At 44.8% G+C, this 25,492-nt stretch overlaps 1 pseudogene; it reads right to left on the bottom strand.

The window, feature by feature from the left end:
- Positions 1–8,846: 8,846 nt before the first annotated feature.
- LOC135909907 (uncharacterized) lies at positions 8,847–22,004 on the bottom strand (annotated as a pseudogene).
- Between the last annotated feature and the right edge of the window lie 3,488 nt (positions 22,005–25,492).

Here is a 25,492-nt window from a genome sequence, read left to right as displayed (position 1 = left end):
TGAAATAAGCGACCACAAATTAATTCACGCTAACCTTCTCCTTACGCCAAACCGGCGCCGCAAGTACCATAAAACCATCCGTCTTTATAACAAAGGAAATTATAACGCCATAAATAATGAACTTAACGCGTCTTTTCAAGTCTTCTCTTCACATTTTTATTCCCGCAGTGTTCAAGAAAATTGGTTACTCTTGAAAGACAAACTCGAAAGTCTAACTAATAGATTTATCCCCCAAATTAGTTTTCACTCTAATTCACAAAATCCATGGTTTACTAAAGCACTCAAACGTTTGGAGAACAAAAAGAAGCGTCTTTGCTGTTCAGCCAGGTCTCAGGGGACGCATAGTGCATGGGTGAAATATCATGAAGCTGAACGATCATATCTCGCCGCTATTTCTGATGCCAAGCATACCTTTTTTCACTCGGACTTGCCGAATATGCTAACTAGTAACCCCAGAAAGTTCTGGCAAGTTATCAATCCGCATCACGCACCAGAAATAACCCTCACAGATGAGTCAGGCACAGTCTTCACTGATGCTGAGTGCGCTACTATGTTTAACTCTGCCTTCTCATCCGTATTTACGAAAGAAACTGAAATACCGCCATCATTTTCAGCACCACCCTCAGTAATAAATTTTGCTATGCCACCAGTTATCTTCACGTCATCTGACATTTCGTCCCTACTTGAAACCATGAAAATTTCATCTTCATCCGGTATCGACAATATTAACCCAAAGTTTTTGAAGAATAACAAGGATATTTGTGCGCAATTTTTATGCTTACTTTTTTCACAGTCACTGTTAACAGGTCAACTACCACGCGAGTGGAAAAGCGGTAAGGTCGTTCCAGTCTCCAAATCAGGTAAAAAAAATTCACCCCTTAACTACCATCCCATTTCCCTTACCAGCGTAACCTGCAAACTCATGGAACACGTCATCTACTCCAATGTCATGAGCTTTCTCGATTGTCACAACTTTTTTCATTCTGCGCAACATGGTTTTCGAAAAGGCTTCTCATGCGAAACACAGCTGGCCATTTTTATTCATGATTTGCAGGCTAATCTTGACTCTAACGTACAGACGAATGCTATTTTTCTAGACTATGCAAAAGCGTTTGACAAGGTTCCTCACAAACGCCTACTACTTAAACTTTCATATTTGAGCCTTCCCTCCAATATCTTTAAATGGATAGAAGAATTTTTGACTAACCGCTCACAGTACGTTACCGTTAACAACCACAACTCCAGTCCTATCTCAGTAACGTCAGGTGTCCCGCAAGGGTCTGTCCTCGGTCCGCTTCTGTTTCTAATTTATATTAACGATTTACCAACGCATGTCTCTAGTAATATTCGCATGTTCGCCGATGATTGTGTAATTTATCGCAAGGTTAATAACGCTTCTGACCAAGCATCTCTTCAAGACGACCTTAACCGCATTCAGGAATGGTGTGCCAATTGGTTAATGGAACTTAACCCTCAAGAATGCAATATCTTGTCCTTAACGCGTCGCCGTAACCCACTTCATTTCCCATACGTCATAGCTAACGTCTCTGTACAACCGCTTCTATCCTACAAGTACTTAGGCATTACCTTGTGTGGCGACTTGTCCTGGAGTACACACGTTACGAACATCATTTCATCCGCTAATAAAACACGGATTTTTAAGAGGTCATCTCCGCCAAGCCCCTAAACATGTGAAATTATTAGCGTACAAATCCCTTGTCAGCCCAAAATTAGAATATGCCTCACCCATTTGGAACCCGCACCAAGCTTACCTTATAAATGCACTCGAATCAGTCCAAAACACAGCAGCCAGATTCATCCTTTCATCATATTCTTTCGACATCAGTGTGTCAGCTTTGAAAGCGGAATCCGACTTATTGCCCTTATCACTTCGTCGCCGCATTGCCACCCTTTGCTTGTTTCATAAATTTTTCCATAGTTCACTAGGTCGCGCAACCTACATCGTCCCTCCAGCCCGCATATCTCATCGCACTCGTCATCCACTTCAAGTTTCCCGACCTCGTGCCCGAACTACCACTGCGGGTGATCATTTTTCTGCCGTACTGCAGCAGACTGGAACGACCTACCCAACCACATCGAAGCCATCACGTGCTCATCCAACTTTGCCAATAATGTTACCAGTCATGTTTCGTTCTGTTAACACTCGCTCACCAAAATATATGTACCCACCCCTTATGTAATACCCCTCATGGGTCTTTGAGGTAATAAAATGAAATGAAGCCCACCGGAGCCCAGTGCTTGGATGGCGCACGGCGGTGTGACCACTTGGCGGTTATGTTTCCTAGTGTGCATTTCTAGACTTTTCTCAATGGTCGTTGCCTCTGCCACGATCTAAGCTCTAAGGATCAGCTACTGTCTTTGGTGGCTTGTCGATAAGTCCGGCAAAAATTCTTCCTTTACGTCTCGCGTCAAATAACGCACTTTATTCTCTTCGGACATTTCCGGGTCGGCGTGCCGGAAAAGACGGGTCACCTCTTCCGTGTAGATGGCGATGGTTTCATTGGGTAGTTGGCCTGAAGTTCCCAGCAGTACTTCGGCCCTTTGTTTTCGAACAACGCTCGTGAACGGCCTGAGGAAGTTACTGCAGAACAGGTCCCACTTTGTGAGGGTGGAATCCCGGTTCTCGAACCAAGTTACCGCGGCATCTTCCAAGGAGAAGTACACATGTCGTAGTTCAGAGGCCCAGTTGTTGAGGGTCCAGATCCTCTCGAAGGTTTCGAGCCAGGTTCACGGATCCTTCGACGCAGCTCCACGGAAGGTAGGGGGCTCTCTGGGTTGTTGAAGCACGATGGCTGCCAATGTGGTTGTTGAGCTGGCCACGGTGTTCGTGGTCGTATTTGGCAGAAGTCCGTGCTCCGGGGTCAGTGCTTGCAGTCTGCGGCTAGCGCTCTGGTCTTGGGCGATGTGGGTCTTGTCCTCGGGCTTCGGGCTCGGATTGCGGCTTCGCGGGGGCGTTCTGTACTAGAATGCGAAAGCACCTCCACCAGATGTCCCAGTAAAACGGTATCGATACAGTCAACAGTATCGGCTAGTATCGTGATATGCATTTCCAGCAAAACTGGAAATGGCGATACTAGCCTTTTATTGGGCGAGCTTGGGTGTTATAACGTAAAACTATTCCAAACTTTTCTATTCCAATTCTGCAATCAGCCCTCCGCAATTGGTGAAAAACATTTCGACCCCCCACTTCACCTGTCTATCACGCGACATCACGAAAACCGGGATAGCTCACCACCTGATATTACGTGTACACACTGATTATGCACGATTTCACCGAACAATGGAAAAAGAGTTATTTCTGACTCGACGCCTTTTCGCCATTAGCACTCGGGTATTGGTGAGGCAGGCAGGAAGGGCGTCAGGCAGGGATACGATCTCTCCAATGCTATTCACAGCGTGTTTACAGGAGGTATTCAGAGGCCTGGATTGGGAAGAATTAGGGATAAGAGTTAATGGAGAATACCTGAGTAACTTGCGGTTCGCGGATAGATATTGCCTTGCTTTGCAATTTAAATGCATTGCAATGCATGCTCACTGACCTGCAGAGGCAAAGCAGAAGGGTGGGTCTAAAAATTATTCTGCGGAAAACTAAACTAATGTTTAACAGCAGTTTACGATAAGTAGTGTGGCACTGGAAGTGCAAAGGGAATACGTATACTTAGGGCAGGTAGTGACCGCGGATCCAGTTCATGAGAATGAAATAATCAGAAGAATAAGAATGGGCTGGGGTGCATTTGGCAGGCATTCTCAGATCATGAACACCAGGTTTCCATTATCCCTCAAAAGAAAAGTGTATAACAGCTGTGTCTTACGAGTACGCACCTACGGGGCAGAAAGCTGGAGGCTTACGAAAAGGGTTCTACTTAAGTTGAGACGACGCAACGAGCTATGGAAAGAAGAATGATAGGTGTAACGTTAACGGATAAGAAAAGAGCAGATTGGGTGAGGGAAGAAACGCGAGTTAATGACATCTTAGTTGAAATCAAGAAAAAGAAATGGGCATAGACAGGACATGTAATGAGGGAAGATAACCGATGGTCATTAAAGATTACGGACTGGATTCCAAGAGAAGGGAAGCGTAGCAAGGGGGCGGCAGAAAGTTAGGTGGGCGGATGAGATTAAGAAGTTCGCGGGGAAAACATGGCCACAATTAGCGCAGGTCCGGGATAGTTGGAGAAGTATGGGAGAGGCCTTCAGCTTGCAGTGGGCGTAGCCAGGCTTATGATGAAGAAGCTGATGATGATGATTGGTCAAGAGTTTTCGGGCTGCACCCACTTCATCTGCCTGTCACGCGTCCTCACAAAACCGCAAGACCCCACCACGTCAAAGTGGCGTGTACGCGTTAAAGGTACATTAATATGCTGAACAAAACAGAATTTTCTTATGAATTGCCGCAGGCAGCCCCATTTCTAAAGGAACAAAATATGGCGGTCGCCGATCGCTCAGGCACTGGCTACTTGCACCTGCCGGAGAGCATGGCTTTATTTGCGTATAATAAAACTTCTTGTGTAGCCGTGTAACATTTTTGAACGCTTTCTGCACGTTTACGATTTCTTTCTGCCAACTCTTCTTTGCTGAGGATCCGTTTTAGCGTTATTCCTAAGCTTCCGTTGCACGCCGCTGCCATTTTCACCAGCCAACGCAGGCTAAGTAAGGGATAGCGGACAAATCGCAGACGCCGGCGCCGTCCGATTCATCCGGTTATCTATTTTCAGTGTGCTGGCTCGGCCCCATCGACACCCTCTCCATTTAAGCACGCTCCTCATCTCTTGGAAGCCAATTACAAACAAAAAACCGCTCAAGGGTGGCAATGTTATTCGTTTTCAAAGCAAAGAAAAGTGACCTCCTATAAACTAAGAAGGCGTTTGATTGGTCTGTTCAGACAACCCTGCGGGTGATCGCCCGATGCTTGCGTCGGCGGTTACGCAAATTTGACGTCAGGAGATTGTAATAAAACCATATTGGAAGAGTTTTACATTATAGGGCCCCTTGTGCCCTCAAAAACAGGCTACACCCAAAGAACGACGACAGCAGCGAATACAGTCGGCGATCGTCGAAAAGCTGATCAGCGAGTCAAGCGCGCCGGCTTTTAAACAACAGTCGTCGAATGTTTCACATTAATCTCTGGTGCCCGCGTGTCTTCCAGAAAGTTCTACACCATTCGCGTCCCGTGATGAAATCAGACTACACAAGGCTTGGTCTTGGAATAGTGGCACATACCTAATTTCGGTTACGCAGTTTAGGCAATCGGGTTACACTGATTTTATTAAAGATTTAGGTATAACCAATGACAAATACACAGTAAAACACATGCCCATCAAGTGGTCAACTGATGGGAGGAGCAGATTCAATGCCACATACCTGGGACGCAACCTATTCCGCCGCTTGGATACGAACGCGGTTTCGTCATGCCAGCAGCCCCTTAATCTATCAGGCCTTAGACGACCCATTACTTCATGTTGGCGAGAAAAAAGAGAAAGTCTATGAGCCGCCCTAATGATGTCGAACCATCGCTTTCGTGATGACCCGTAGCTATTTACTTACTAATGCTTCAACCTGGGCCGCATGCGCTTTCAACCCACAGTAGTGGAGGATCGCAGCACACATGTCTGCACTCATCACATTGATATGCCTGTATAACCTTACTCTATCACCCTTCGGGTTAGCCGATAACTTTCAAGAAACTTCCCATACATGCAGGGGCGTCCTGCGCTGTGCGATAACATTTGTTAGGCAGTGAAACGTAGTCACCCGATAAAGATAAACAGGTAGACTTGCCATTATTTCGACGACCGCCGACTGTGTTCACCGCTATCGTTGTGCTTTAAGTGTAGCCAGTTCTTGTGGGCACAGGTTCGCCCAACAAAAGTTAGTTTAGTCATTCACAGCGTAGCTACTGTGGTCTTTACCGTCACTACTACGGGACAATATTACTCGTAGGTTCAATTCAGCAAAAAGTGCAAGCGAGGTAACGTCTGCGCCCTCGGTCTGGCTTATCCTCCGGCCTACGGTGTGAGCGACCGTACGCCTACCTGACGGCAATCCTGTCGATGATGTGAAGCGGGACGTCAGTACAAGATTCACGTCGTGGACTCATGTAGACTGCTCGAACAAGAGTGATGCTGTGAAATAAAATACACGTCATGAACGCAGCACATATTTTTCCCTTAAACACACACACACACACACACACACACACACACACGCACGCACGCACGCACGCACACACACACACACACACCGCCATGGAGGCTCAGTGGTTGTTGTGTTGCGCTGCTATGCACGAGGTCGCGGGATCGAATGGCAGCTAAATGCGAAACGCCCGTGTCCCGTTCATCAGGGCACGTTAGAGATCCCCACGTGGTCAAGATTAATCCGGAGGCCCCTACTACGGCATGGCTCATAATCCAATTGGGGCGTTGGCGCGTAAAACCGCGGAATTCTTTTCAACATGAACACACATTTCTGCCACGCGCAAGTGCACACACGCACGCTCACGCATTTCTGCATTAACCTTTGTTATACACTTCGTTTTTACTGAAAAAGTACGCAGCCTATTGGGAAGGAAGACGCCACCACATTTTCGTTTTTATTTTGCGTGCGCAAAGCCACCAACAGGCAATAGACCATGGGCGAAATGACGTCTTTGACAAACTGACAAACTTGGAGAAGTGATGGAACAAACAATGTTAGGCCTCACGTTAGGAGACAGAAAAAGTGGTGTGGATCAGGGAGCAAACGGGGCAATGGTAGCTGAAATTAAGAGAAGAAATTGGAGCGGGGCAAGCTACATAATTTGGAGGGTACATATTCGGTGGGCCATTAGAAATACAGAGCGGGAGTTAGGGGTATGCAAGCGCTGTCGAGCGGGACGTCAGTACAAGATTCACGTCGTAGACTCATGTAGACTGCTCGAACAAGAGTGATGCTGTGAAATAAAATACACGTCATGAACGCAGCACATATTTTTCCCTTAAACACACACACACACACACGCACACACACACACGCACGCACGCACACACACACACACACACACCGCCATGGAGGCTCAGTGGTTGTTGTGTTGCGCTGCTATGCACGAGGTCGCGGGATCGAATGGCAGCTAAATGCGAAACGCCCGTGTCCCGTTCATCAGGGCACGTTAGAGATCCCCACGTGGTCAAGATTAATCCGGAGGCCCCTACTACGGCATGGCTCATAATCCAATTAGGGCGTTGGCGCGTAAAACCGCGGAATTCTTTTCAACATGAACACACATTTCTGCCACGCGCAAGTGCACACACGCACGCTCACGCATTTCTGCATTAACCTTTGTTATACACTTCGTTTTTACTGAAAAAGTACGCAGCCTTTTGGGAAGGAAGACGCCACCACATTTTTTTTTTATTTTGCGTGCGCAAAGCCACCAACAGGCAATAGACCATGGGTGAAATGACGTCTTTGACAAACTGACAAACTTGGAGAAGTGATGGAACAAACAATGTTAGGCCTCACGTTAGGAGACAGAAAAAGTGGTGTGGATCAGGGAGCAAACGGGGCAATGGTAGCTGAAATTAAGAGAAGAAATTGGAGCGGGGCAAGCTACATAATTTGGAGGGTACATATTCGGTGGGCCATTAGAAATACAGAGCGGGAGTTAGGGGTATGCAAGCGCTGTCGAGGAGGGCCGAAAATTTGTTGGGGTAATGACATAAGAAAATTTGCAGGCATAACTTGGAATCAGTTAGCGCCGGTTAGGGGTCAATAGGGATCGCTGGTGCCGGGCTTCGTCTTGCAGTGAACACAAATATTGGCTGATGACGTTTTACAACACTCAGACTTGGTCCGGAATTCTAACGCACTATTGCTCTTGAGCCGCAGTTGGCTTCCTACTGCGAGGCTGCATTCGCATATTTAGAGAACGCTTTCTTTCACCTCTTGGATAACACAGCCCCGACCTTGGCCGCGTACCATATGTGCAGCGACTGCTCCGAACACATTGCGTCAGTGTCGCACGATCGACGACTTGAACCGATTTGCTCAGAAACCAGCTAAATTGCTGAACCACTATGTGCTCTGCGTATACGGTCCTGTGCGGTATTCTGACGTGCGCTTGTACGTGAGCTCTTATGGGGCTGGTAAATTTACTGAAACCTTGGCGCTGATCATTGTGGTGATTTTGATTATATTTATAGCCTTGATTGGCCTTGATTAGCCTTGAATAATTATGACTAAGAGTGTAGTTAGGGACACCAGGACCTGCCGCCACCAACCTATTATTTATTGCCGGTATCCAAAATTGTAGTACGTGCGCCTTTGCGCAATTCACCTCTGTCGTAATGCTACCACTTGCCCCTGCAAAACAAAATCGTGACCTGGTCAGCTGCATCATGTTGGCTTATCAGCTAAGGAGAAGCCAAGAATAAACGATAAACGCTTACATGACGTCAAAGCGTGACTACAGGGAGAGCAACTTGTACGCGTGGGTGTGACGTAGTGAAGTGTTTTGCCGCAATTTGAGGGTGTCTGCAGCCACGGCCTATTTTTGCATTTCTCTTTTATGGGCACTTTCATATCTCCCCCTGCACTTGACAGCGATACTATGCTAAAAGAGCGTGCGTGTCGTTGTCCGTTGGCGCTCGACGTCGACCAGCGCTATCAACGTCTGCCGAAGGCGCTGATGTTGAGGAGCCTATGCGCCGCATTAGAACCACACCTGCAGCCGTGCGCAGCGCGATCACAGCCAATGAACATGCGGCTGCTGCTGGCCTTCCCTAGAGGCCATATGACCTGTATACTACGCAGGATTATTTTTTTCTTAATTAGCATCGAAATAAAGACATTTAGTGACTGTAATATGGTGGTGGCGGTGATCGTGGTGGTGATGCTGCTTGAGGTGGGGTTAGCCTGGCAGGCCTAAGTGGCAACGGCTCCGCCTGAGCCACTTTTTCCTGTGCCATAAGTGCCGTCAGACCTGCGTGTAGAGAAATGCGGCAAGAATGCGTGACATTTCCACTAGCATTCTTTGAATGGTGGTGCGGTGAACGACCGAGCGTGGCTGCGCTTGTTGGCGCTGCAGCAGACGTCCAGAAAGGAAGCTGTCGAAAAGGCATTGTGACTTGGGCAACTGCAGATGCATCATGTGGGATCACGCTATCAGTTGACCGCGCTTGCTTCATTTCTTGTCCCTTAATCTAAGCTTTGCTTGCTCTCCTATGACGGCATAAGTTAAATGCGCTACCACATCAGTTGTACCATTAAAGAACTTTTCGGCAAAGAAATTGCGCACGAACAACGCACCTTAGTGAATTCCGCTCCGGATGTAATCTTGAGAAGCCGTCACAAGTCTACACGCCTTGTGAACACTCTGGCTACAGTTAGTACGCTGCCGTAAGTTAAAAAAAACTGAATTAGTGATTTTTCTAAAATATTTAGTTAGGCATATGAATTTAACATGGAAATAATGTACATTTCTTTGAGCAATTGACATCAGTGATTAGAGGAATGCTGTCTGTGACAGACGATGTAAAAAACAAATATTGATTATATCGTCGTATTATCCTATATCCCGGTAGTATCCTATATCTCAGCATATGTTCATTTTTGATCCTCTCAGCGCACGACCACAAGTGACACTTTCTTTCCGGAGCACCTGTAATATACCTGAAATAGGTATATTATTACGATGCCTTTATTACAAATGGTAAGGGGAAGCTAGACATGCTAATTCTTCACGCGCCAATCATATGAATCACTCCGTGACCATCAGTTTGAATGGCCAATATAGATGTAACTCGCGTTTGTGCTCCAGCGCCTCGGTGTGCCATGAGAAATATCAGGAACAGGAAACTTCGTTTGGGAGAAAAAAACACTGTCTACGGTGCTGTTCGAAGCCGTCTTTACTCGGCTACAAGCCAGCTGCTCTAATCATTTACTTAAGCAAGTGGCGCAACATGCACCACTTCGCAGTGCAGGCACTGAAAATATATCTGCGGCAGTGAAAAAAAAGAAGAAAAAACATTTCGTTGTGACTGCTACAACATTGATCATGTCACACATAAGAAATCTACAACGCTTGTCAGAGGAAATGCCACCGCATGAGCAGCATCACCGGTAATATACTGTCAACACATGGTCAATGACATAAACGCTTTGTCAACTCCAAGTTGAATCTTTCACAAAAGCCTGTATGTCCCATGGGTATCGCCACTTCATTCCGTTCTTTCTCAAAATCCAAAGAGCCTGGTATTTTTCCATTGCTGTCAAGTTTTGAAGGCGTTGCGTGCCGGTCAGGAACATTTTCCATGAAGACTCACGCAGGAGTTCACAACTTCAGCGAGCTGCTCTTTGGAGAACTTGTGGTGTTTTAAGGGGGATATTTAGTGACTGCCAGCCTAAACTAAAAAATAATGCTGCTTGCTCTTTGCACAATACAAATGAATAACTTGTTTGTTGTCATAAGTTCGTGTTGAAAGCGTGGGGCTGTTACTCAGAAGTGCGGGATTGGTTTGCGTAAATATATAGTGACTCCTGAATGCATAATACATCACCTATCACTATAGCACAATTTATTATCTGGAGTCTAAAGAAAGATGAAGTTGCTGGTTTTGTGATTCTCTAGCATTATATGTGATTAGTTCATTGTAATACTATATGAAACTGTTAGTGCCACTGTTGCCAAGGGTACAGAAGCAGGCTCATCTTTTAAGTAACATGAATACGCCAACGATAACTAGACTGATCACCTATACGATGATTGCATTGTCCGTGGCTAGAACTGTGAAAACGTGATAGTCTGCAAATTGGGGCGTTCTCCATAGAACGCTGAATTGAAAACACATGGACATGCGTCGAATATTTAGCGTCACAATTCCTTCTTATCAATCTATTTCTTCTACAATATGCACCTGCGTTCGGTTAGTTTGCACATCGTTATATGTTGGCATAATGTGGCTCCTGTGCTTGTCGTTTCTGTGTTCCGTCTTTGATCGTAGTCATTTGGCTTGACATTTGGTTTGCTCTACTCTTCACAAGGCGTAAAGTGTTCCTTGTGTCGATTTTTCAAGATTTATTTGAGCAAACTATGATTATGCCTACAAATACAACACGCAGAACATGTGGTATATTTGAAAACTATATGTTTATTGTTCTTTCTTGTAAGAATAAAGTTTTGTACAGCAACGGACAAAGCTGCTTGCGTAACGGCGAGTGTGACACACAACTACTACTGCTCCTGAGTGGCACCTCGGAGGACGTAATGTATTTGCGGTCGGGAAGACTAGAATTATGCGCCCGAGTCCCGATTTCTGCTGTTCGTGTGAACTCATCCAACTACGTCTAATTCCAACAGACGGAAGACAACACTGTGCCCTATCTGGACTCATAAATATGGTCGTCTACTGCTTGAAATTTCTCGCGTCACACATAGTAAGACGGCCGCCATGCTTGCAGTAGCCCACCGAGTCGCTATGACGAATCCCCAGGCGGAAGAAGGGCGGCTGACTGCAGCGCACGCAGCAAGAGCCTGGGCGCGATCTAGGTCAAGGATCAGCCTTTGGCAATCGCCGCAGTCTGGCCGACCATTGTGTCTTGCTTTGCGCGCTTCGCTGGCGGCGATCCACGCATTTCAATGAACCTGTTGTCGAGGCGGCCCGCGTGAGTCAGAGCGGCGGGCCACCAGCTGGGCTGCCGCGCCGTCGCATTCGCGCCCGCACCGCGGGATAGCAGCGTTTGGAATTCATGGCGTTTCTCGAAGAAAATATGCCCCCAATTATCTGTTCAGCTGCCTGTCGCCCTAGCACCAAGACGCCGCTAACAGGTTAGAAAACATTTACGCTGATTCGTGGTGGAAAAATTATGTGTGAATTGCGCGCAACGACTGTCAAGTTACCGTAGTAGCCTGAAATATTCAATAAAGCTTTGACTGGAGCTAGTTGATATGGCATCGCTCTGCATACGGTGCTATACTTTTTGTTCGAAGGACAAAAACAAGACAGGCACACACGTGTGCCATCTTTCAACTGTCAAATATATAGCGCACGTCAAATATATACATGAAGGGTGACTGCAAATAAAAAGGAAACGGGATGAAAGACCAATAGAAGCCAATCTACGCACATCCGATTTGACAATAACAAGTATGCTTTGAAGAAGCAGCTTTTAAATTTATAGACAGATGTTAGATCAAGCCATACTTGTCATTGTCAAATCGTGCGCAGATTGGGTTCTTTTGTTGAAACAGTTGAACAGTTGAAAGTTTGCGCTCATGTGTGTATGTCTCTTTTTGTCCTTCGTATAAACGGGCAGCAAGCAGAATGATGCCTGAAATATTGACACCGGCATCGCAGATATAGAGAGCGTTCACAGAGCCCTAAGAATAGAGATCCAAGGAGGGCTTACACAGCAAAAACTCTGAAAGAAGAATGTACGAATATTCAGAATTTGTAATTGAATAAAATATACCAATGGAATTGAACACGAGAAAGGCATCATGCGAATATAGAGTCAAATATGGATATTTTCTAATTTCGAACAAAGCGAAACAGTTCTTGGAGAGCTCATTTGGTTGCAAAGATGTGGCTTAGAATATTTGACCTATATACAGAGTGTCCCACATAACTTTAGACAAACTTTAGAAATATGCAAATGCCATGTAGCTGGACAGAACAAAGATAATGTTGTTTGCAATCACTTGAAGGTACTCGGGTTATTTTTTTGCATTCCGCCTAATTACACAATCTGTATTATTCAATCAATCAACTTCTCAGATATTATAAATGGATTAAAATTATCAATGGCAAAATTGCATAAGAACATGAAGAAGTCCCGATAGAGTTTTCTGTTGCTCAATATGTGCCACGTAAAATACTTTTGCCAAGATGAAGGAAGCCCGCAAACAAACAAAAAATGCCTCGAGCAGCCAATCGCAAGGCAATTTCGCGTATTTGTTTCACGCGCACTTCGTTCACGCTAAAAAAAATGTACTAAAAGGAATTCGCAAGCAATTTGCTCGAATAATTTATTTTAGCAAGGTAAAATATGCACATGAATCGTAAAGTACGACTTACACACAACCTACAGACATGATAGTGTCGGATTGTAATTTGAATATACGAGAAAACCTAATTCTCTTAAGCGACAATTAAAAAAAAAACCACAAATCCCTTTCCCAGCGTTTCTAACTTTCATATTGCGGCCACGGCCTCCCAGATTTGCAGGCGCAATTCTGAAAGGCCATAAAGCGGCACACCCGGTTCCTTGCAATACTTCCAGATGGCGATCAACCTCCGCTGCCCACGTCCGCGTGGTTCAGCGGGAGGAGTGGTAAAGCAAACATGTCCGCAGTAGGCATTTGTAAGAGGTGATTGGAGGATTGATGGAAGAAAAGCAGGGAAACGAGAAAAGACGGAGAAGAAAGAAAAGAAAAAAGTACAAAAGCACAGCTCGCAACAGGGGATCAGAAAATTTGGCCGTGGTAGTTCATAGTGTTTTTTTTCTGTTTTCATTGTTTAACTTAGGTAGGACATTAGGTAGTTTAATAGCAAGAGCTTGGTGGCACAACCCACCGCCCCGTTCGAAAGGGGACGCTCATAACATCCATTCATCCATACAGGCAAGAAGCAGCGTTTCTACCAGAAAGCTCGCATTCGTGCACAGCATTTGCCACCAGTGTTTCCCTGTAAACATTACGGTTAGATGAGGTGCAGTTGCCGGGAAGCTTTAGAAGCAATCAGGGATATTTTAACGCTATCATGTGCCACACGTCAAGGCGAAGGTTAAGTGTCCTCTAAATTTTTCATGTAATGATATATTTCAGAAGATGATTCATTGTTTAAGACTAATTGTGTTATTTATTTATTTATTTATTTATTTATTTATTTATTTATTTATTTATGTGTGTAAAATACCCCTAAAGGCATTTGCAACCGAGGGTATTACATAGGGGGAGGGCACAAATACAACAAAACACACACACACACACACACATGTGACACTGCACTAACAAGTTAAAATTTCGTTATGCAGTCATAACACCATGTAATAGTACACAAATTAATACCAGCTATACAACCTACAAACAAATGAATTGAAGTAAACAACGAGAATCATCATAGAAGTACAAGGAATAAAAAAACAACCCAATGCACACATAAATAACAGTTTACACATGGATTACACTGTAGTACTGGCAGACAGTAGATTTTGAAATTTATCGCAATCTGTGTTGGTTGCAACACGTCGAGGCAAAGCGTTCCAGTCAGTTATAGTGCGTGGAATGAATTATGGGCGTAGTTAAATGAATGACATGTCAAGCGCTTGTCTTTGAAAGAATGGTCGCGTCTATCAAAAGCAGCAGATGGCAAACAAAAACGTTGTTATGAAGACTTGAGTGATAATACAATTTGTGAAAAGGGGATAAGCATGCACTTTGACGGCGGAGAGATAGTTCTTAAAAGCCAGCACGTTTCTTCATTGCTGTGTTGCTGGTATGACGTGAATAATCATAGTAGATGAAACGAACTGCTAGGTTCTGCGGTGATTCAATGCTATTTAATAAATATGCTTGATGGGGTCCCAAATTGTCGAAGCCTATCCTATTTTAGGTCGGATTGGAGTGGTATAAGCACGTGATCGGAGGTGGGAAGGGTGATTCTTTATGATATAAAAGACCTAATGACCTATTAATGGATGCAACAGCAAGGTTAATGTGATGGTACCATGTTAAGTCGGAGTGGATTTGAGCACCAAGGTAACCAACTCAACTGGATTATTATTTAAGATATATGTAGTTAGAATTCGAGACTTACGGTTAGTGAAAGAGCGATTTTGTTTTAGAAGGATTAAGTTAAATGAGCCAGGTAAAGCACCATGCTGTTACTGAGTCAAGGTCATACTGTAGGGCAAGGCGATCATCATTAGAATAAATTTTACGGTAAATTGCAGAATCGTCAGCGAAAAGTCTGACTTGGGACGAAACATAGTTAAATTGTTAATAAATATCAGGAAAAGAAAGGACCAAGTACACTTCCTTGTGGGACCCTAATGCAGTTAGCCGAAAGAAGAATTATGGTTATTGACGGGGGTAAACTGAAACCTTGTAGCAAAAAAATTGTTAACCCATGCTAAAAGGACAGGGTGAATACTAAACAGTGCTAATTTGGTTAATAACTGATTGTGTGGTACCCTACCGAAAGCTTTCAAAAAATATAGAAATATTCAGTCGACTAGAATACCATCATCCACAGATGAATGTAGGTCTTGGATGAATCCAGCTAGTGACGTTTCGCGCGAGTAGCCTTTACAGACACCATGTTGGTATTAAAGATGATGTTATGTTCTTCTAAATACTTAATAACCTGTGAGTGAATCACACGTTCAAGGAGTTTCCAAACTGTGCTAGTTAATGAAATAGGTCGATAGTTGAGAGGCAATGGTGATCGCCAGACTTGAAAATCGGCATGGCCTTAGCTAACTGCCAGTCGCTTGGAACGAAACCAGATGAACGAGACTGAAAAAATGGCGGACAAAATGTGAGTAATATCTTGTGATGAATTCACCTGTATTTTGTTGTTGAAACCTAGGTGATCAGAGGCTGACGAAGTTTTAAGTCTCGCTAGTAAAGAAAAGATACCGGTCTGACTAATAACTATTTCGGTCAATGAGGTGTTGGAAGTATTCATTGCAATGGGGGCTAAAAAGGCCTCTTCTCGGGTAAAAACTGATGTGAATGCTTTATTAAAAACTTCAGCGCATTCAGCCGCAGGAACGCTGCTTCCTACAGGATCTGTGAGAATTAAATCCGGATTATTAGACGGATTGTTTGTCTGACAAAACTTTCGAGGGTTGATTGTTAATGTTCCTATGGGTGGGCAGCGCAACCCGGACGAAGGACGAGAGGAAGTACACATTACGAGCACAGACTAACAACTGGTTTATTACTTCAAGCATCGGACCATAATATACAGAAAATGTGAACACGTGTAGAGTGACGTCTACAATGTCAATGTGTTAGCCCATCTTGCCATTCAAAAAATCAGTTTCTTTATCGTGCAGAGTGATTGAAGTCTGGCTGACGCATGCGCCTGAGTTCACATGCATGAAATAGGCTTCTACAATCTCGCGGTTAATTTGATGCATATTTTTATACAATATTTCCGTTTGTTCAAACGGGTTTGCATGAGCAAACTCTTCAATGCGCGGCCAGATTGGATCCTGTTTCATTCCTGATCGCACCTTGGTGCTCCCTAAGGCGCTAAGGCGGATGTTAAGGCAGCGTCCCGTCTGCCCAAAGTAAATTTTGCCGCACGAAAGTGGAATGACGTAGACCACACCCACCGAGCATGCCACATGCTGCCCCGAGTGCTTGACGCGGCACGTAGCTTTGGACGCCTGTTTAGGTCTATTGACAAGATTGCAAATCTTGTTTAAGGAGTTCTTTGCTGAAAAAACTACTTGAACACCATATTTCATGGCTGTATTTTTTAACCCATGCCCCATCTGATGTACATAAGGGATGACTTCGTATTTCTTCACTTTTTCGATCTGTGTTTGTGGTGCTTCCCCTTTTTTAATTTTCTTCACTAGCCCTTCACATATTGACACGATATTAGATTTAGGAAACCCAGCCATCTCTAGACAATTGACTTGTTGCAAAAAGCTGAGATTGGTGAGGTGGTGGCATGACTTTCTAAGTGCGGAACCCAAACACGTCATAGCAATTCCTTTTTTCACTAGTTTTGAGTGTGCCGAGGCGTATTTTAGAATTGGTTTGCTTGTCGTGGGGTTATATTGGCAACAAATATGTTGTGCTGTTAATCTTAACTGTAAATCCAAAAAATTGAACTTTCATTATTACTGGGCGGTTCATGAGTAAATCTGAGACCCATTCCTTCTTTATCAAAGTCTGCGAGAATATCTCCAATATCTTTGGAACTGTTTTGAGAGCGGATAACTACCAGTTAGTCGTCAACAAACCTGAAGCACTTGATCAAAGTGCCTGCCAAGACGCTCTCGAGTGCTCGGTCAACTGTGCCGAGAAAGATCTCGCTAAGATCTCGCTAAGAAGATGCTTGTAATAATAAACCAGTTGTTAGTCTGCGCTCGTATCGTGTACTTCCTCTCGTCCTTCGTCTGGGTTGCGCTGCCCACCCATATGAACATGTTCAATCATGAACTCGCCCAGCTTGCCGTGTTAATTGAATGTTAACATTTACGGTAGATCGTGTGTGAAGAAATGGCGAAGAGTAGATATCAGCGCCCACTGATATTCCTTATCGCAGGCTTTGTAGCGATGCCACGAATCGGATTGCCTGTTTAGGTTGGCCTGTCTGTAGAGGCATTTCTTCTTATTGTTAAGGCGACGTAAATGGCTAATAAACCAAAGCGCGGTGTTCCGGCATGGTATCCTAATGACAGGTATGTAGTTGTCGACAAGACCAGCAAGTTTTCTGCTGAACAGGTTCCAGTTGGCCTCCACTGAACATTTTCGAAAATCGAGTAGAGAGTGTTCAGTAAAACCTGCCGACTCAGCGTTTATTTCACCGAAGTTTGCTCGGTTGTAGCACCTGCTTTGTTTAGTTTGATTTTCTTTGAGACACAAAGTTCACATTTCCGGTGATAATGGAGCGATCTGAAAGGCTTTCTAAGTGCGCTGTGTTAGAGCAAAGGTAAGGATTGGCTCCACAGCCACCGTAGTCCTCCATAAAGAAAGCAACAAAATCCCAATAAAGAAAGACGTCGGGCAGGAAGATACGATCTATTCAATGATATCCACAGCGTGTTTACAGGAGGTATTCAGATACCTGGATTGGAAAGTATTGGGGATAAAAGTTAATTGAGAATACCTTAGTAACTTGTGATTCGCTGATCATATTGCCTTGCTTAGTATGTCAGGGGAACAACTGCAATGCATGCTCACTTATCTGGAGAGGCAAAGCAGAAAGGTGGGCTTAAAAATTAATCTGCAGCAAACTAAAGTGATGTTTAACAGTCTCGGAAGAGAACAGCAGTTTACGATAGGTAGCCAGGCACTTGAAGTGGTAGGGGAATACATCTACTTAGGGCAGGTAGTGACCGCGGACCCGGATCATGAGACTGAAATAATCAGAAGAATAAGAATGAGCTGGGGTGCGTTTGGCAGGCATTCTCAGATCATGAACAGCAGGTTGCCATTATCCCTCAAGGGAAAAGTGTATAAGCGCTGTGTCTCACCAGTACTCACGTACGGGGCAGAAACCTGGAGGCTTACGAAAAGGGTTCTACTTAAATTGAGGATGACGCAACGAGCTATGAAAAGAATTATGATGGTAATGATGGTGTAACTTAAGGGATAAGAAAAGAGCAGATTGGGTGAGGGAACAAACGCGAGATTATGATATCTTAGTTGAAATCAAGAAAAAGAACTGGGTATAGGCAGGACATGTAATGAGGAGGGAATATAACCGATGGTCATTAAGGGTTACGCACTGGATTCCAAGGGAAGGGAAGCGTACCAGGGGGCGGCAGAAAGTTAGGTGGGCGCATGAGATTAAGAAGATTGCAGGGACAACATGGCCACAATTAGTACATGACCGGGGTAGTTGGAGAAGTATGGGAGAGGCTTTTGCCCTGCAGTGGGCGTAACCAGGCTGATGATGATGATTTTATACGAAGCCACACTGACTCTATGCATGACGTGACCTCGATAAGCGCAACAGCTATTTCTTTGTTGATGGCCAGACCGACGCGTGTGTTCGGAGATAAGTTGCTGCAATGAAAATTCAATGCAGCACTCAAGGAAAGCCTGAGCCTCGAGATCATTACTTGGAGCTGTTAATGAGGACCAATTATGACAAGAAAGTTAAAATCACCTAGTAATAGTAAGCTAGAAGTCGGAAACCGAAGTGTACGCTCGCTTAACACACCACAGAATTCTCTTGATAAAGATGTGTTCATGTCAGGAGGACGGTAAATAACCGCAATAATGACATCCATAAGGCCGTATTTCAAACGAACCCACACTGACTCTATGCATGGCGTGCCCTCGATAAACACAGCTGTTATGTCTTTCTTGATGACCAGAAGTACACCGCCACCCCCACGATCCCCGCCGTCACAACGAAATAAGCTAAAAATGGAGTCACATACCAAAACGACATTGTATGGGATCGTGTTATTTAACAAAGTTTTTGTAAGTCTGACGATAGACGAAGACGTAAACGAAGACGACGTAAACGAAGACGACGTAAAAAAGAGCCACATTTTCGGGAAGAACACTTGTTATGTTAGTGTAAAGGAAACAAGTAACCAAAGCATCGCAGAGCTGAGTGTGTGACAGCGAGGGTGATTTGATAGCCAATTTCGAAGGACTGGAAGGAATGCGTCACTGGTCAGACGCCCGTACTGTGCAACTGGCCGCATTATCCCAAGAATAAGGCACACTTATTAAGGTAGGGCCTCAGGACTTCACTAACGAAGCCCTGAAGCCCTGCAATTCTTAGACCTTATTCTTAGACAAAGCCCCAAAGCCCTGCAATTCTTAGACTTAGAATAATTTTTTAATGATCCTGACCACCTCTGCTGGGCGTACATGCCTAGGTCGAAAAAAGCACTTCTACCTTTCAACTCGAGCCATTCGAAGCTGGTCAAGAGAGGGATTGCGTCAACGTGCCTCAGGGCTTCGTTAGTGAAGTCCTGTCCTCATAAGGTTCAGTCTAGTTTTGATGCCGAGGCTGATCGCCTTCGGTCGGCCGGTTTTCCGCTGGCCCTTCTTCGGGCTGTTGCCGAGTCCCTGATGAAGTCCTTCCGACTAAGTTCAAAGCCTCGTGGGGTGGATCCACAGGAGAGGAGGAAGTATGAAGGTATGCCCTATGTCCACAGGGTCTCGCGCGGCCTGAAGAGGGTCGCGGGTAAATTCAGCATACAGGTTCTGTTTTCGGCACCTTGTAAGCTGTCCAGGCTGTGCAATTTAGTTAGACCTGATAGGAAAAAGAAAATCGAGTGCTGCACTAACCACAGGGACAAGTTTGTGCCCTGTAGAGCGAATGTCATCTATGGGATTCCGCTGAGTTGTGGCAACGTGTACGTTGGACAAACAGGCTGCTGCATTAATATTAGATTATTAGAACATGCCAATTCCCTAGATGATTCTAGAGGACAGCATCTTCCTAAGCATTGCAAGACCTGCAGGCATGACGGCAAAGTCTGTACCCAACTTTTCGGCAGGACTAACATTGTTGGACGCGCAAGGGATAAGAAAGAGCATGAAGTAATCGAAGCTTTAGAAATCCCGAGATTAGGGCCTGATAAATGTGTTAGCGAGGCTTCCATACATTTGTACCGCAAGAAGGTGGCGATTCTAGGCTTGACTACATGATAGCGGTCTTGGTCTTTGTGGTTGAAGAGGCGTTGGAGCATTAAACCAGTTGTTAGTCTGCGCCTGTGTCGTGTGGTTCTTTCTCTGTCTTGTTGTTTCTTGCGCAGTTTTTTTTTGTTCTCATAATATATGTGGTAAGTTAAAATCTCCAGTCATTACCAACCTAGTGACCCCATTTACATGAGAATATAAAAACTTGTTCAGGTTTTCGAGAAACTCAGGGGAGCTTGAAGGTGGCCGATATACAACTCCGATAAGGAAAACAGTATTTTTACAAGTTATTTTACACCAGAGAGTTTCTGGTACTTCACAATCAATCAACGAAGCATTCAGATAATTTTTATCTAATATACACACCCCACCTCCACGTGAGTCTCTGTCTTTTCTGAATATGTTGTAACCGGGAGGAACAGTTCAATCATTCGATACATTTTCATGCAACCATGTTTTAGTTATAGTGGTTATGCGAGGATCATACGAAAGCAATAAATACTCAAGATGCGTAGTCTTATTTACTATACTGCTCGCATTAAACGAGAGCAATCTTAGCTATTTTTTTGGTGTCTCAAATTAGTTGCATGAGCTATCAGATCCATTTGACTTAGTTGACACAACGCGCTCACTTCGCTTCATTTGATCAGTATCACGTTTGCCCGAGTGCAAGTAACGCTTGTCTCTGACGTCATCCCATGTGTATAACTGATCGTTTATCCGAAGTTTATCGTGCACAAGAACTACTTTTGCGCCTGCGTCCCTGTCCAAGGCAGCACTTTCCCATAATTTCTTTCGTATCTGCACTGTTTCCTTCGCATCATCATCATCATCATCATCATCATCATCAGCCTGGTTGCGCCCACTGGAGGGCAAAGGCCTCTCCCGTGCTTCTCCAACAACCCCGGTCATGTACTAATTCTGGCCATGCTGTGCCTGCAAACTTCTTAATCTCATCCGCCCACCTAACTTTCTGCCGCCCCCTGCTACGCTTCCCTCCCCTTGGGATCCAGTCCGTAACCCTTAACGACCATCGGTTATCTTCCCTCCTCATTACATGTCCTGCCCATGCCCATTTCTTTTTCTTGATTTCAACTAAGATGTCATTAACTCGCGTTTGTTCCCTCACCCAATCTGCTCTTTTCTTATCCCTTAACGTTACACCTATCATTCTTTTTTCCATAGCTCGTTGTGTCGTCCTCAATTTGAGTAGAACCCTTTTCGTAAGCCTCCAGGTTTCTGCCCCGTAGGTGAGTACTGGTAAGACACAGCTATTATATACTTTTCTCTTTTCTCCTTCGCATAGTCATTGCTTCTCCTGATTGAAGTTCCCTTTAGCTTTGCGCCGCTTTTAAGGACGGTATCTTTTTCCTTGTAGTCATAAAATTTCAAGATCACAGGCCTTGGTCTATCAGGATTTACTTTGCCAATCCGGTGAATTCTTTCCACTGTAGAGACTTCTATGCCAAGAACTTCAAAAAAACTCATTTACAACGCATTCTTTTAACACTTGTGCAGACTCGTTGGTGCTTTCAGTAAGACCAAACACCATAAGATTATTTCGTCTGCTTCTATTTTCATAATCGATTAATTTTTCTGATTGTTTTCGTACGGTGGTCTCCAATTTATCTATTCTATTTTTCATTTCATCGAACATGGCTAGTACACTTTGCATCTTATTAGTTTTAGCATTCACTTCTGCAATTTCTTTCCTAATATCATCTATCTTGTGATCCAATGCATTTTGATTTCCAAGAATTTCCTGCAAGATTTCAGCATTTCTTGGGCCTGGATTTTCCTTAATATTCCCGGCCATTAGCAGCAGCAGTATTGACCAGCAATCCACCAAAATAGCACATCTACGAGGGCATGGCAGGAATAATAAGCATCTATTATCACTATGATACGTAGAGCAGTAACTAGCCTGCAATAGCAGCAACGGCGTTTTAGGCATCATGCTTATCAGCCAAGTGCCATGCCCTCTGAAGTCGATGTTCTCGCGTTTTTCCTTTTGTAGACTGGTCGCTGGTGACGTCACACCCGTGGCAGCAAGTCCGGGAAATGCGCACTCCAAGCTTCCATTTCTGAAGTTGCGCATCGACGACGAAAACGAGGCATCCGTCGTCCCTCTCCGACATTCCGACGAGAACCCACGGCAGCATCTGCTATAGCAGCAACGGCGTTTTAGGCATCATGCTTGTCAGCCAAGTGCCATGTTGATGTTGTTGGTGCCATGTTGTCAGCCAAGTTGACTTCGTTTCTCGTGAACAATTTGTGAGTAATCACGGGAAATAGTGGAGTCCGTATTCTATAGCTTAAAGGCGTCTTCTTTCTTTTAAATCTTTATTTGGTCGGTGAAGTGCCCCGGGTTTTTGTTTACCCTTTTAACCAGGCCTTTGCTCATCACTGATTCGACTTCTTTTCGTTGAAAAGCTTGGTAATTCTAGGTCGCTTTCTGTTTATAGAACAACGGCCTATGCGGTGCGCCCAGGCTAGAGAAGACACAATAAGCCCACCTTTGTCCGATCAAAACTCGCTAACAAGGCGCTCGGAGACCTCCCAAGTTTCGGCCTTATCAGAGTCAGGAACGCCAAAAAAAGGGAACATTGGACCTGTGGGTACGGTTTTCCAGATCATCAATTTTTTTAATGTTTGATACATAGTGAAGATGTCTCGTGGAGGCCTGCGATGTACGCGTTGACTGGTTATTCCAGTTCATCCACACTTGCAACTAGAGCCTGTATTTCATTTTCAAGCCTGCACTTGTCTGGTTTATGAAGTCAAGTCCCTCCACACGCTTTGCCGCAGACTGTAATTCATTTTGCAAGCTTATACGAATTCTGAGGATGTTACTAACATTTTATAGCATGTTCATGTGGTGCATCTCGTGCCTTTGCATAGCATCGTATACAAGTTCTAATTTCTCCTCCTGAGCTTTGGTCATAAGACCGCGGTTTGATTCAGTGTCCCTACCTAAAACCAAAATACGCCAACGGTACACAACCGCTGCGCGAAAATCCTTCAGGATGTGGGGGAGCGGGGGGGGGGGGGGGGGGGGGGCAGGACACCGCTAAAAGGGAGCGTAACCCCGGTAACAGGAATATTCGTAATAGCTGACCTGAACTAGCATCAACGGTGAGTGGCGTGGCATTTCGTGCGCAGTGCCGAAGCGCAAGGGGGCGGTGGGATCCGCGCGGTGTATGTAGGTCAGCTGGTATTGTTGCGTGTTGCCACGTCAGAAAGTCGGACGTCTCCAAATTCGGAAGTGGTGAGCACAAATGGTTGAAAAAATGGTCGCAGTTGACCCGGAACGTGTCAGTTGCGCCAGCTTGCGGAATGGGCAGGCAGGTCGGAAACATTTGCAGCTGATAGCACAATGCAGTCAGCAGCAGCACCTGAACCAGCATCAACGGCCAGTGGCGTGGCATTTCGTGCGCAGTGCCGCCTTAGGCGGAATGAAAAAAGATGTCTAATTTTCTCTAAGCGACAGCAGACAACATTACCTTGGTTCTGCCTAGCTACGTGGCATATGTATATTTTAAATATTTGGCTAAATTTACGTGGGACACCCAGTATAATCTGTAATACTGTTTGCAGTTCAACATCTGCGCAGGTGATAACTTTTTACATCAGTTTCAGTTATCGGGGGCAGCAAATAATGGCAGTGGTAGCGAAACGAGGGAATAGCTTATAATCAGAATAATGAACAGGACGGTGCTCTCAAAAGAGCAAATATTGGGCACATTGGGCGCTGTTTTAGAAAGATCTGCAGAATGTGAGACGGGCGAGAAAACATTTGGCTAGGCTACCTCAAAGAGGTCTGGATGTCCTGAAGTCATCTGTTCAGGAACTCTGCGTAGCTGCCGCACTGCAGCGGGGATTATTTGACCCTCCATCTTTCTCTCTGCCTCGTCTCTAGCATATTGATCTTAGACAATTTCGAATGGTCAATTCTCAATGAAATACGAATTGTACAGCAGAGTATGTTTGATTCGCATTCGAAATTTTGACCGCTAGGACGCCACTGTTTCCCTTGCTCTCTAATACCATGCCTAGACATCACAAAAATGAGCCAAAAAATATTCCACAATCTAGTTTTTAAAGGATCCACGATATGACAGGTAAGTTAAAGCTGGATTTTATAAGATTGTTTTTCTGTTTGCGAAACTTCCATACAGTATTGGTATTGAGATCCGCACAAGCCAAGATATAAAAAAACAGATACCCGGCGTGGTTGCTTAGCCGCTATGATGTTTACCTGCTAAGCACGAGGCCGCGGGATCGAATCCCGACTACGGCGGCCGCATTTCAATGGGGACGAAATGCCAAAACACCCGTGTGCTTATATTTAGGGGCACGTTAAAATTCTAAATTTCCCGAGTCCCGCATTACGGAGTGCCGCATTACGGAGTGCCGCATAATCACATAGTGGTTTTGGCACATAACACCCCATAACGTAATTTTTTAGAAAGCCAGAGCCGTCATTACTGGCACAATAACAATGTATTGATCAAATTCATTGTAAAATGTCCTTTATGTGTATGTGCGAACCCCTTAAATACATTTTCGCATGTTGAATGACGTACAGTCAAGCGCAAAAGTTTACGGGACGCAGCATCGGCCAGGAAGCTGAATTCTGGCGAAGCGTGGTCACACAGTCAGGAATGAAATATTCCAGAATGTAGTGGCCTTCGCCACCTACACAGTGATTCATTAAATATGAAGTGTCATGCCTTAACAGTGAAGGAATTCACATTTGAAGGGGAAACCGCATCCCGAAAGCTTTTGCTGTTGACTGTACATATGCGGACAGTGCTGACAAAGAATGCGGAATTAAGCTCAGGGCAATTGTCTCTGATTGTCACAAGAGCGGTTGGCGTAACCAGTGGAAGAAATTGCCACACATTGGTCGTTTCCAAATGACATCATTATTTTTATGCGCATCGCAGAGACGGAAGGCTGCCAAAAGGACGCAAAAGAAAAGTGAAAACCTCGAATTTCTGAACTTATAGCACACAAACTGACATAGGTGGCGTCAGACATGGTCGCATTTCTCTTTCTTAGTATCTGCACAGTCATTCTGGCACATACCTAGAAGGGACAGTAAAGTCAAATACCAAGTCGACGTGGACAGGTTAAGTACCA

The sequence above is a fragment of the Dermacentor albipictus genome, unplaced genomic scaffold, assembly GCF_038994185.2.
Source record: "Dermacentor albipictus isolate Rhodes 1998 colony unplaced genomic scaffold, USDA_Dalb.pri_finalv2 scaffold_31, whole genome shotgun sequence".
NCBI lineage: Eukaryota > Metazoa > Arthropoda > Arachnida > Ixodida > Ixodidae > Dermacentor > Dermacentor albipictus.
The sequence above is the reverse complement of the archived record's forward strand: the minus strand, read 5'-3'. Positions and strand labels throughout refer to the sequence as shown.